Consider the following 12,311-nt stretch of genomic DNA (forward strand, 5'->3'; position numbering starts at 1 on the left):
GAAATGGTATAGAATTCTTGAAACTCAATATTTTTCGATCAAAAAAACCCTTCAGTAGCTCGTTTCTGTAACAATTCTCTACCAACGGAGATATGAATTCGCTGCCCTGTTCTCTACTGCTAATGAGTAGTAGAGAATGACGTATATTCTCTACCAGTAGAGAAGTAATAGGTAGAGAAGAGTTACAGTAACGAGCTACAGGAGACTTCCAATAACAATACTGAATTGTTTATTTCATTTTTTTTTAATACTAAAGATTTTTTATGTATCCCCCATTGCATATTCTGGCATTTACTGGGCGTTTTGGCGGACCTATAAAATATAGGTTACTAAATAAATAGTTAACATGGGCGTAGCCAGGTAGGGGCAGGGGGGTGCTCGAGCCGCCCCCCCTATCTTTCAAATTTTCCTTATATATATATAAAATAGTACCCTGAAGTGCCAGCTTAATACGCTTTTGCGCATCCCGATTATAAAACTAAAATAAATTTACAAAGGCTTAATTAAAAAATTTAAAATGAATAACATTTTTTTTACTTCCATATTATTTGGTTAGTACGACTGTCAATAATAAATGACAAAACCCATACCGAATTTTCAGTTCAATGAAAATTTGATAATTTGACCACATCCTCAACTTCAATAGAATATCGGAAGCCGAGAGGCGCCTCGTCTGAAAAGCTTTTGCCTTTTCTTTAAGAGTTATAAAGAGTCCAATAGTGGTCAAACACATCGAATTCGTTCTCTTACTTATTTAATTCTCTTTACAGGAGAAATGTTTCAGTATGTAAAGCGCTGCTTGAATTGCACACATGAAAGAGATACTTTCTTTACAGCCTTGAACTTTAACTGGGTAGGAGAGGGTCATGAGTCATTATACTACATTGATAAGTTCTTGAGGACACATGGTGTATCATATAAAATAGCGCATTTATACGTGTATACACATTTCCATATACATACTATGCATTTACATACTTATCTACTACATGGATTTATGTAAATATGTTTGTACATGTACATTTGTTCATGCTACATACATAAATATATACATATTTGCATATATTTGGAGGAAAAACTTATAGTGCGCAGAATTAAGTCAGTTCATTACGGAAAAAGTGAGTAAAGTCCGTATTTTTTCATGAACCTTCCTTTCTGGTTTTAAACAATCTATTAAAAGTCCCCACTTATCAATATACCGCTTGAAATGTTTTGCAGGGCCAGAATAAATGGAATCTTGTTAACGGTCAAAATAATGGTGATCATCAAGCGTTTTAGCTTAGAAATTCTGCAATCAAATACATTCAGTACATTAGGTTAGTTCATTTAAAAATTATCCAGTAATTTGCCAGCAGCTGTCCAGCAACTTAATTTCTGATAGTCTAGTTAGTCTAGACTTAACTTATCTTACGTAAGAAATCGTCAATGATTACTCAACACGTCAACTTAGCAAGAAGCGAAAATATTTTGTTTTTGTATTTTCCTTTTCAGCTGATGGTCACTTTGCCGCCTATAAGCCAGACCGAAAAATTCCTGAACAAAATTTATATTGTGTTGGCTCTCATAGAGAAAAATATGTATTTAAAAAAGTACGTGAACCAAGACCAGTAACAATTTGCAAGTCTCACGAACAGCTGATAAATTTGTTCTAAGCAATTTCCTAATAAAACGGCCCCAACAGCAAAATAACCTGAAACGTATCCGAAAATGGAAACGATTTCGTATTAAAACCTGATGTTTTGTCCATTTTCCGATTCTGTTTTCGGTCGTTTTTCAGATCCATTCTCCTCCTAAAGTGTTCATCCGAAGCGTATGTACAGAAAACTATCGAAAATGGGTATGAAATGGATGCGTTTTCGGCTGTTTTCCTGAAATTTGTCTTATTAAATTTTTCGTTGAAAACCATATCGTTATGAACTTCACAGAAACTTTTTCATAGTTACAGGAAACCAAACATAAAGCAATTTTAATATTCAGCAATTATTTAAATTTTAATAAATACTTTTAATGTGTTACTTCTGACGGCATTCGAACCTGGGACCTCCTGAAAGCTATCAAATAGTTGCACGCTCCTCTGCACACACAACTACTGGCGAATACGTATACATATTTTCAATTACCCAGTTTGAACAAATATCTTAAAATTAGCATTTTCAAATAACATGATGACATTTTTCGGATAGGAAAAAGAGCAAAAATGGAAATCGTTCCGTCATTTCAGGCACAGGAACTTCCCAGGGCATGGGAACATTACCTGGGTATAAACGCATGCGCTTAAAAATATTTGCCGGCAATGGGCCAGTAATAAAATCATTCGCTTTAAAATGATTTTCACTGACATGGGAAGAATCTTCCAATTGAACACCGCAGCTGTTCTCCCAACGAAGACTTCTAACTTCGCAACTAGGCGCCTTAAAGTATCGCACCACTTTAACGTCTTGGCTCTTGCCACACAGCTCAACGCTTGTAGCTCTTGCTCCTTTTCATTTTTGTATATGTATCTATAAATAGATGTGATCGAAAACAAAAAAACTCACACAATTCAAAAACTAGCTCACAGCACGCAATTGAATTTTTAATGAAAAATACAAAATGCCAACTTAAAAAGGTTTAAAAGTTATTCATCATTCGGTATTATAGTCGGTGTTGAAAAGAGAGAAATGTCAAAATGACTTCTACCTTATTTAATATGCCTTGGATACATCAACGCCAAAAGTCACGATGCAGAGAACAGAAGGTAACGACGCATTCCGCAAACCGCTACTTTGGTTTTGCCGATTTTGACATTTCTCTTGGAAAAACAAACGACGTCCCTAAAGCTTTAAATGCACTGAAATTCACTAATACTAATTAATTCACTAAAATCACAGTTTTTTCAAATTTTTTTTTATTAATTGTTATTGCAAATCATTTATGTATATTCACAATTTAAAGCAATTAAAACACATTTCCTATCGAAAAATGAAATGTTTAGTTAACTGGCTTTGTTTGTTTTTACACCAGAAATGATATCGCCACCGGAAATGCGTAATCTTGTATTCTATTATTCTTGACCAAAACTTGATAAGTTTTAACCGACTTCAAAAAAGGGGGAAGTTATTGAATATTATATGCTACTAGCAACCCGCCCCGGCTTCGCACGGAAATAAAATATAAGGCCTATGTCACTCACTGAAAAAATGATTAAAATCGATCCCGTAGTTTTGATTTATTCATTACTGCCCGTGGCCCGCACGCATTACATTTGGAGTAAAACAATTCCCCTTTCTTTATACCATGAAGATTTCCTGCTATCTTTGGAATATCTAAATTCATACCCTACATTTTAACATATTTACTTTTTGCATTTTTACATATTTATTTTATTTTTACAACAACAATTAATATATTACAGAATGTCTTTATATACAACGTTCATAGCTTTCTTGTCATTAGACAATACAAACATGTTTTCTCTTGAGGTTACTCTTGAAAGAGCGACATACAGTTGGCCATGTGAAAAACAGTCAACGCTCAAATCTAAGCCTGCAACGTTGAAGGTTTGACCCTGCGATTTATTAATGGTCATTGCAAAAGATGTCTTTACCGGAAATTGTAAACGTTTAAATTGGAATGGTAAATCCGATGGTATCATAGGGATTCGGGGAATCAATACATCTTCTCCGGGTTTTCTGTATAAAAACCCTCAATGCAATGGAATTTAGTACGGCAATAAAGACATGAATTGAAAATACATACATACATACATACATAGTACGTCCGAAATTTAATTATGCGAGAGATTCGTACATATGTACTTACATACATACGTACCGAGTTCTTTCACCATACGATCTAATTCAACATGAATGAGGTGGGGTGAGATTCCCGCATAACTTCTAATGTTTCATTCGGTTGACAGCGAACAAACACACAAACAGCTTTTTTTGGAAAAAGTGCTGCTTTTAATTAAACAATTTTGGTTAAATAAGATATGAATCAACTATTTTTTTTGATGCAGAACGAAAGTAAATATTTCAAAGTTTAACTTCAAGTAAGTTTCATTTTAATCGGTGGATTCTTGTATGATTTATGGCTGTGTAAACAAAAAATTTATGGGTTTTTACCACATTTTGTCCGATTGCCACGCCCCCTTTATGTATTTCTTCACATTATAATGACATAAACCTTCCTCTTCAACCAATCTATCTATTAAAAAAAACCGTATCAAAATACGTTGCTTAGTTTTCAAGATTTAAGCATTTAAAGGGGACATAGGGACAGAAAAAGTGACTTTGTTTTATAATATGTAGTGATATGAACAGGCATATTTTCTTCGTAAGACTAACGGTTTTCGAGGAAATTTCATTCAAAAAGTTATAACGTGCAGCATGCACTGGGGCTGTGATTTTGTTTGCCTTTTTTGATTTTTAAGAAGCAACATTTTAGAAATTGTTATTTCAAAAGGATCTTTAAATATTGGATTGGAATCCAACTGTGTAAACTTAATTTTTTTGTAGTCTTCTGCAAAGTTTTAAACTTGGGTTTATATGGTTTTTGTTAGAGAATTAACTGGCATAACATACTTTACTAAAGTTTTATTTAAAACAAAACAAAAAGAAAAAAACCTGAAAAATGATCGCAAAAATGTATACGAACAATGTACATATATATACAGCATATATTTATCATATGCATGAATTTTTTGAAGGAATTAGTATTTATTTTTATAATTTCACTAAATTCAAGTTAGAATCGTTTCATTTAAAATAAAAAAAAAAACTTACCAGATAGTTATAAAAATTTTAAATTAAATTGGACAAGAATGATAGACTGCAATATAGCAAGAGTACCAGTTTGACAGAATAAAACATAACGAACGATCATAAAAAATAAGGATGCTGGCTACGTTTATGGCTCTCTTATATTCTATGTTCTTTGTGATAACGAAAGTGCTGCCACGTTTGTCCGAAAAGTGGTTTTTGGGCCAGAGTACAGGGAGACATTGTTAAATTAATAAAGAAAACACTGAAAATCGGGATTGAATCGGTGAAAATATGAAAAAACCGACCGTCACCGTATCTATAGCTCTTGGGGCGAGACGAATGGTTATTAAATTTAGAATCTAAATTACACTGCACCAATTTGTAGGTAGGCGTAGTAGGGCGTAATTTGTTTATGAAGCTATATATTTATAGGAATATTAAAGTTTACAGATTGAAAAGATATAGTATTAAGAAGATTGAACTAACTTCGTGGCCCGCTTCATCTTCATAAAAAAGTTAAGTTTTCAATGACGGGTGTGCACCTGTTTATAAAAAATTGCTTACACCTAACGACGTACAATGGTTTGAACTCTTCAACTCTTCTGAAAAATTTGCACTTTTTTTTACTTTTCTCTAAACGAGTTACTTTTCAGCGAAAAGATCATATCAAAGTGCGTTTAGATACAGTGGGTCAATGCTAGGTATTAGTTCGAGTCTTTCAAATTGTGTATGTATGTATGTAGTATATAGTATATACTTTTCAGAAATGCGCCTTTAGAAAACTTTGGCAATCAATGGATTTCCCCCAAAATTTATAAGATTCATGTTTCCTTTGCACCTTGGCTTTGACTTTTTAGAGCCTACAACTTAAACAACAATGCTTATCTATGTATAAATATATAAGTATGTAAATGTGCACATTGAGGCGTGCATTTTCCAATAAAGGAAAAAACTGGTTGCCAAACCGTCAGTCAGGCCACGCTCATAACGCTCCCCAACGAATGCTCTCCTTCATTAATGAAAGTTCAACAAACTTTGTATGCTCCAAATTGGGGCCAGTGACATTATGTTGCCTCCATTCGTGAGCTCACTGTTTTAAATTTTATTTCGCTTTCAGCCGATATACACTTCGTTTAAAACCATCATGGCCACCAGCCGCTATTCACTCGCCAATTACTACGCGTAATCGCTCGGTTGTTGGGTTTCACATGCATTGCATTCGTCTTTTTGGACTTTCTTGTAAAGCAGCTGAATTTTTGCTGTTCATGCTGGATTTACAATACTATACGTCACTTTCTTCGGTATACATATGTATGTATTTTGGAAATACTTACTTTCTATTTTCATGCATATTTTGCGCAGTGTTTTTAAAATAATTCACATTCAGATATACATACGCTGGCGACTATGTTTGGATACATTAAGGTTAAGTTGCCAAAACACGTACATATGTACGTAAATGCCTGTATGCAAATTCATGTACATATGTACATATGTATGCAAGTACATAAGAAAAACAATTAAACAAATATGTATGTATGTTTAGATAGCGAAAAACTATCAAGAAGAGCATGCCTGGCAATGTACTTTTAAAAAATTTTGAAAACAAGAGTGTACATACATATGTATATATAGTACATATAACTCGCTAGTTATTATTAAAACCGATTATTAAAATCGATTGACGATCCAACTGTGTGCAACAAAGTCTGGCACTGATGGCGGGCTGAGAAAGTGAAAAGCAGGTCACTGAACGAGTATCACTCCAACGAAACTAGCTTTCATTTTCAGTCTTAATTTCGTTTTCAAAGTTTTTACGTGTTTGTATATATGTACCTACATATGTATGTATGTATGTATGTGTCTGCATAGGTAATATTTGTGTTCACGAATGCGGTACATGCCTCCGTATCAAAAATCGGTTTATATTTTCTTTTACATATATTATGACTGCCAAAGTTAAAATTGTTTGGTTCGTCCACTTTCGCTTTGTTCCAAATGTTGCTTTTATACTTAGGACCAGTTTTTGAGTGCACGGCTGTGGTTTAAACTAAGATTAGCCAATCAAATGTCAGCCAGCTGTTCAAGATGAACGCAATTTGCGTGATCTAAATTTAAACTTGCACTGAAAGACTGGCCTTTGATGTACTGGTAACTGCAGCTCCTTTTAATGCTATATTCTTTTTATTAAAATGTCGCCGTTTCCGAGTGTTTAGAGTTGTCTACTAACATTCAATAGAACCCGGTTCCGAACATATCAAAAACAGAAAGAAATTTAATATACCAAAATTAAAACTGCATACCCAAAAAATTTCTACAAATTCAGATTAAAAAGCTCAAAATTTTAATGAAAATTTGTTGAATTTTTATAAGCTCTGTATAAAGTTTGGAAGTTTGATTTATATGTTTTTTGTTAAAACATGAACAATATTTTTATAAAAAAATAACTAATAACTTTTTAACTTTAAAAATATTTAACAAAAATCACCATGTACTAAGTTTTTCTCCCCACTGTGTGCATGTGTTCTGTTGCCATCAGGAAGTAATTGCAGGCTGTTTTTTGAAAACAAATTGGCTAGGTCTCAATATATTTCAAAAAATTTTACCTCGGTCACACATAATTGTAAAGGAAAAATGTATAACAAATTTAAACATTTCATATTATTTTATAAAGTTTTCTGGTTGCATAAATGGAAATAAATTTATAAGCTATTACATATGTATATGCTTTAAACTATGAAAAAATGGGTCCAGATCTTGGGGGTCAGTTGAAAACTCAGATAATTTATTTATTTTGGCACCTATTGTTGTCATATTAATTCAATTTTTAAGAAACATAAGGAAAGGGCTTAAATAATGAAAAATGATTTTGACAAATACCTTTGTAAATGGTGCATTTCTAGCGATTGCGGGAATTTATCTTGGTAAATTTGAGATACCTGCCTCTCACTTCTTCTACTAATTAACAGAACCACTAAGTGAACATTTTTATAAAGGTTTGTTTAATGTTCGTTTCGACCGATTCTTAGTAAACAAATTTTCCACACCGTTTTTATTTATTTTTTCTCTTTTGTGAAATATATCTAGTAGTATCATGTTTGTTTACCATATGACAATTTTTATATAGCGTATTACATAAATAATATGTGTTTATATATAAAAATATTTTTTTATTGTTAATTCCCGAACCGTTGAACCGAAACTCCGGTCAAACAAATCACTTTGGCAAACCAATCCAAAGGTTCAAAAACGGTGCGAACCGCCAATTTTTTCACGTCCCTGCTTTTTAATATTATTGTTATTGTAAGTACATAGGTATTTTTGTAGTTGGGATTGTCCCCTGGATTTTTATTTTATTTTTTTCGAAATACAACTCCAGCCTACATACGAGCAAGTTTTACGTGCGCATCCCTGTTCTACTTTAAGTTGGTGTTTTAAACGTGTGTTTCTAATTTTTTTAAAACTTTGTTAACGTACCTACGAAAAGTACAGTTTCGTATGTGCAAATACATTTGCACATGTGTATGTATGTATGTATGTACATTCAAATGAAGTCACGCACGAATATGTGGCACAATACCCCGCTTTCGAGGTTGGAGTTAATGTTTTTTATGTTATCTTATGAAAATACGCATATACTCACTTACTGGAATGAATGTATATATAAAAATATGTACATACATATATGTTTGCAATGGCGGTGCTTTTCTTGCATTTTCGTTTTCTTTGGACCAAACGAAAGTGAAGTGCCATGGTGAGCATCAGCTTCGTGTAATGGCAAAAACTCATTACAGTTGCAAGCCAATGAACTCGTGCACTATTCATGCAGTGAAAGTGATTTCAATTGCATTTCTTTTTTAGCTAAAGTTAAGGTATTCCTACATATACATAGACATACGTATGTATGTATATATTTTTATTGTACAAACATAAGCACATAAATATATATGTACATATGTATTAACTTTTCTTTCCGTGGGTTGTTTGAAAACGTGGAATAAAGCTAAATTGGAAATCGGTATGTCGAATGAAATCATATTGTCCTAAAATAGGGAACTTTGTATATAGTACCACGAAAGTACTGAAGTATTAATGTTATATTAAACCTGGGTATATACTCCGGAATTATCAAATTAATTAAACTAGTATCGCCCCGTTGTCGAAATTCGACCACCTCACTTTTTTTACACAATTATTAATTTTGCTTGGGAAGTTATGTCCAGCAGCACATCTTGATCGTCTACTAGGTCACTTATGTTGTTTGGTGGAGTAATATACATTCTGTTAAATAATTTTAAAATTCATAGCATCAGTAGGGAGGAATAGATTTGTATGGGATTTCGTTAGCGTATTAATTGTATAGATACTTATACTATACTATTATATTTATTTATATTTGCAGTGAAGCGGGCGACAAAGAACCTACCTTAGGAGCCATGCCCGATTCCTTCGTATTAAGGAGTGAAATGCTCTAATGCAGAGCATGAGCTTTTTTTCATTCATTGTTCCACGTATTTTTTATAAAAATTATTGTTGTATAGTAGGCAGTTGGCTCGTCAGACCCCAAACATAACGGTAAATAAGAAGTATGTATTTAGTTTAATTGATAATTATTGAGCGGATACTAAAGTTTAATAACGTATATGTATTCGAAAATGCTAAAATTGCGATATTTCAGTAACTATCTAAAAAATTGTGCCTGAGTGGTTCAGTTCGGCGGCTTTTATTAACTTCTTTAAACCAGATTTAAGAAATCGCACGAAAGGGAGTCGCCGTTTGGTATCAAACGACTCGGTCCTCCCCAGTTCTGACGGAGCTGGTGGCATTGCTCAGCGTCATTTTACACAGCCGTATTAGTTTCGCGAGGATACTAAATTCAGACATCTCGGCATAGAGACAACTTATTTTCGTGCTAACGAAAGCGCTTTTGAAATCGATAAATATAAGGGGTTGTCGATCCTATTCTCACGAGTCTCTTCCAATATTTGCCATGTGGTGAATAACTGGTCTATGGGGGATTTGTCAGATCTAAAGCCACACTGATAAGGACCTTGTAATATATGCTAAGAAGGCTGATTCCACAGAAGTTGGTGCATATGGCGGGGTCGCCTTTCTTGTGGATTAGGCCGAGCACACTTAAATTTCAAACGTCTGGCATGCGTTCATCTGACCATATTCTGCATAAGAGTTGATGCATGCACCTCGCCGCCGTACTGCGATAGCTCACGTGGCAGGCCGTCAACTCCAGCCGCGTAATTGATAGAATAGTCTGGCGGTGGGACATCGACTCCATCATCATCGCCTGGTTTTCGTTTTCGAGGGTGGAAAAGGCCACGGGAGTATTTGCAAATTATTTTAGTACGTATATCCGTTTCAAACAAGGCTTTCGTTGGTTGGATTTTCACAGCGTCGCCTGCCTTCATTCCACAACCATGGAGGCCGAATGATGTCGCCTTATGAATATAATTAATAAAGAAAATGTTCAAAGTTGCTGGGGTTTTGTTTACTTTTATCTTAGATATGTCTAAATCGGCAAAACGAAAGAAGCTGTTTGCGGTATGCGCCACCTTTGTTCTTTACATTGTGCTTCCGTTCTGCTTTTGTAAGAATTTGTAAAATTGTTTAAATAATACGTTAGTTACTATAAGCCGTCAATTGAAAAACTCGGATTTTGTCGCGCTGCCCAAAAACAATAATTTTTCCAGATGCTTTCCAGTAAGCCGATTTCTTGAAAATAATCTCTCGCATGGTACGGAAATCGCAACTATATGTAGATACATGCGCGCCTATTGGTATAACATTGGATATGTTGATTTTAAATCCTCCCATTCCTCTAATGGATTGGATTTTAAAGAGCAGACGGGGTTTGATAAATAAAGCTACAACTCATCACATTTTGTAGAGCGTTTTCGTTTTTGTCCAATCGCAAGCTTTTTATGTTGGTACCAAAAGTCAAAATCTTCTTTAACAACGTCTTCTTCGGAGCTGGTATTAGCGTCTACTTGAATAAGACTTTCTAGTTTAAAAATTGCCCGACCGCAAGCGTTCGCATCTTGAAAATAAAGATTCTTGGAGCGATGATCGAGGATAGTTCCTAAAGCTACGTAGGTGTTGTATTCAATGAGACCAAATCTTTTACTACACTCCGCCAGGAGTTCGGTTTGTAGTTGGGTGACACAATCAAGAGTTGTAGAAAATTTACTCACTTGAGATGTTAGGTTGTTAACCATAGGTATGATCTTGGCAAGTGTGACATAATTATGTTCTGAAGATTCTTTGGTTACGAACTCGAAAGCTTCAGTAGCTGAACTATTTGCTTCAGTATTTCTATTTCATTTTTTGCTATCATTTCAAGACTGTCTGTGGCATCAAGTATAAGTTGAGACGAAATTTTGGACATATCCAAAAATCTTTCCAGCATGTAAAATAGTGAATTCCAGCGCGTTCTAACGTCTAGGATGAATTTCTTGGTGGATCCTTCTGGAACTCTTGCTCGATCCAATTTGCAGGTTCATACGCTACGAAAGAAATAGAACGCGCACCCTTTTTCGTAGAATTTTCAAAATTGGCGACACCCGACGTTGGCGCCTTGCGGTTTTCATTGGCAACTAAACTGCCAAAATTTTTTAACTTAACTATCTTGACGCACTGCTGCACTTACCATAACTTTGTGTCTTCATACTTGGGGAATCCTTAAAGACCACCTGCAGACTAAAAATATACGAATGTTGGTATAACACAGAGTGGGGTAAGGCGGAAATTGCTGTCGGCAGAGATTTGAGCACTTGTGTCTTTTCAATGCTACAGGATACTTCTTCTCTTGGGGAATATGTTTCGGTCTTCCAGGCTGAGGTATTTGTAATCCTCAAAGCCGTGGACTACGTGGTTAAAAATATGTGGAGGGGAAGGAGTTTACGTGTCTGAACTGACAGCCAAGCTGCACTCAAGACATTGGCCAACCCTCTATCAAAGTTCTTCCAAACTAGTTCGGCAATGCAAGTATCGAATAAATTATGTTGGTAAACATAACGAGCTTGCTTTACTCTGGGTGCCAGGTCACCCGGGAGACATCTGACCATTTGGCCACAGTTGGCTTAGACGAGCATTCCTCGAAACCAGTTATAGCACCATCCTCTTCGGAAATCGAAGCCACCATCAGAAAGTGGGTGAATACTTCGCTCAGCAACGACTGGGGGCATCGAGGGAATGCGGGGCGGTGGAACTCATGTTGCCTTCAATCTTAGAAGTTCTATCTAGTTTTTTGCTCTCATTGAGCAGATGAGACTGCAGACACTTTCTAGAACTGCTGGCTGGTCAGGTTTAGGAAACGGACAACTCAAAAACACTTCGAGTTTACTGAGAGCATTCAAGACCTGGTTTTTAAGTTTCGACCGTAGAGATTTAGTTCTGCAGTGCGGACTTCTTATGAAAAATTCCACGTTAGAGAAGCGAAGTATCCGAAATCTTTTACAAATAATGGCGTTTATAATGTTTCTATTAAAAAAATATATATAACTGTTTGGACTTTTTTATGCAATTTTATTGGTTTATTATGTTCTTACAACA

This window comes from Rhagoletis pomonella, unplaced genomic scaffold, assembly GCF_013731165.1.
Source record: "Rhagoletis pomonella isolate Grant_MI unplaced genomic scaffold, Rhpom_1.0 Rhpom_scaffold_00005, whole genome shotgun sequence".
In the NCBI taxonomy this organism is placed as follows: domain Eukaryota; kingdom Metazoa; phylum Arthropoda; class Insecta; order Diptera; family Tephritidae; genus Rhagoletis; species Rhagoletis pomonella.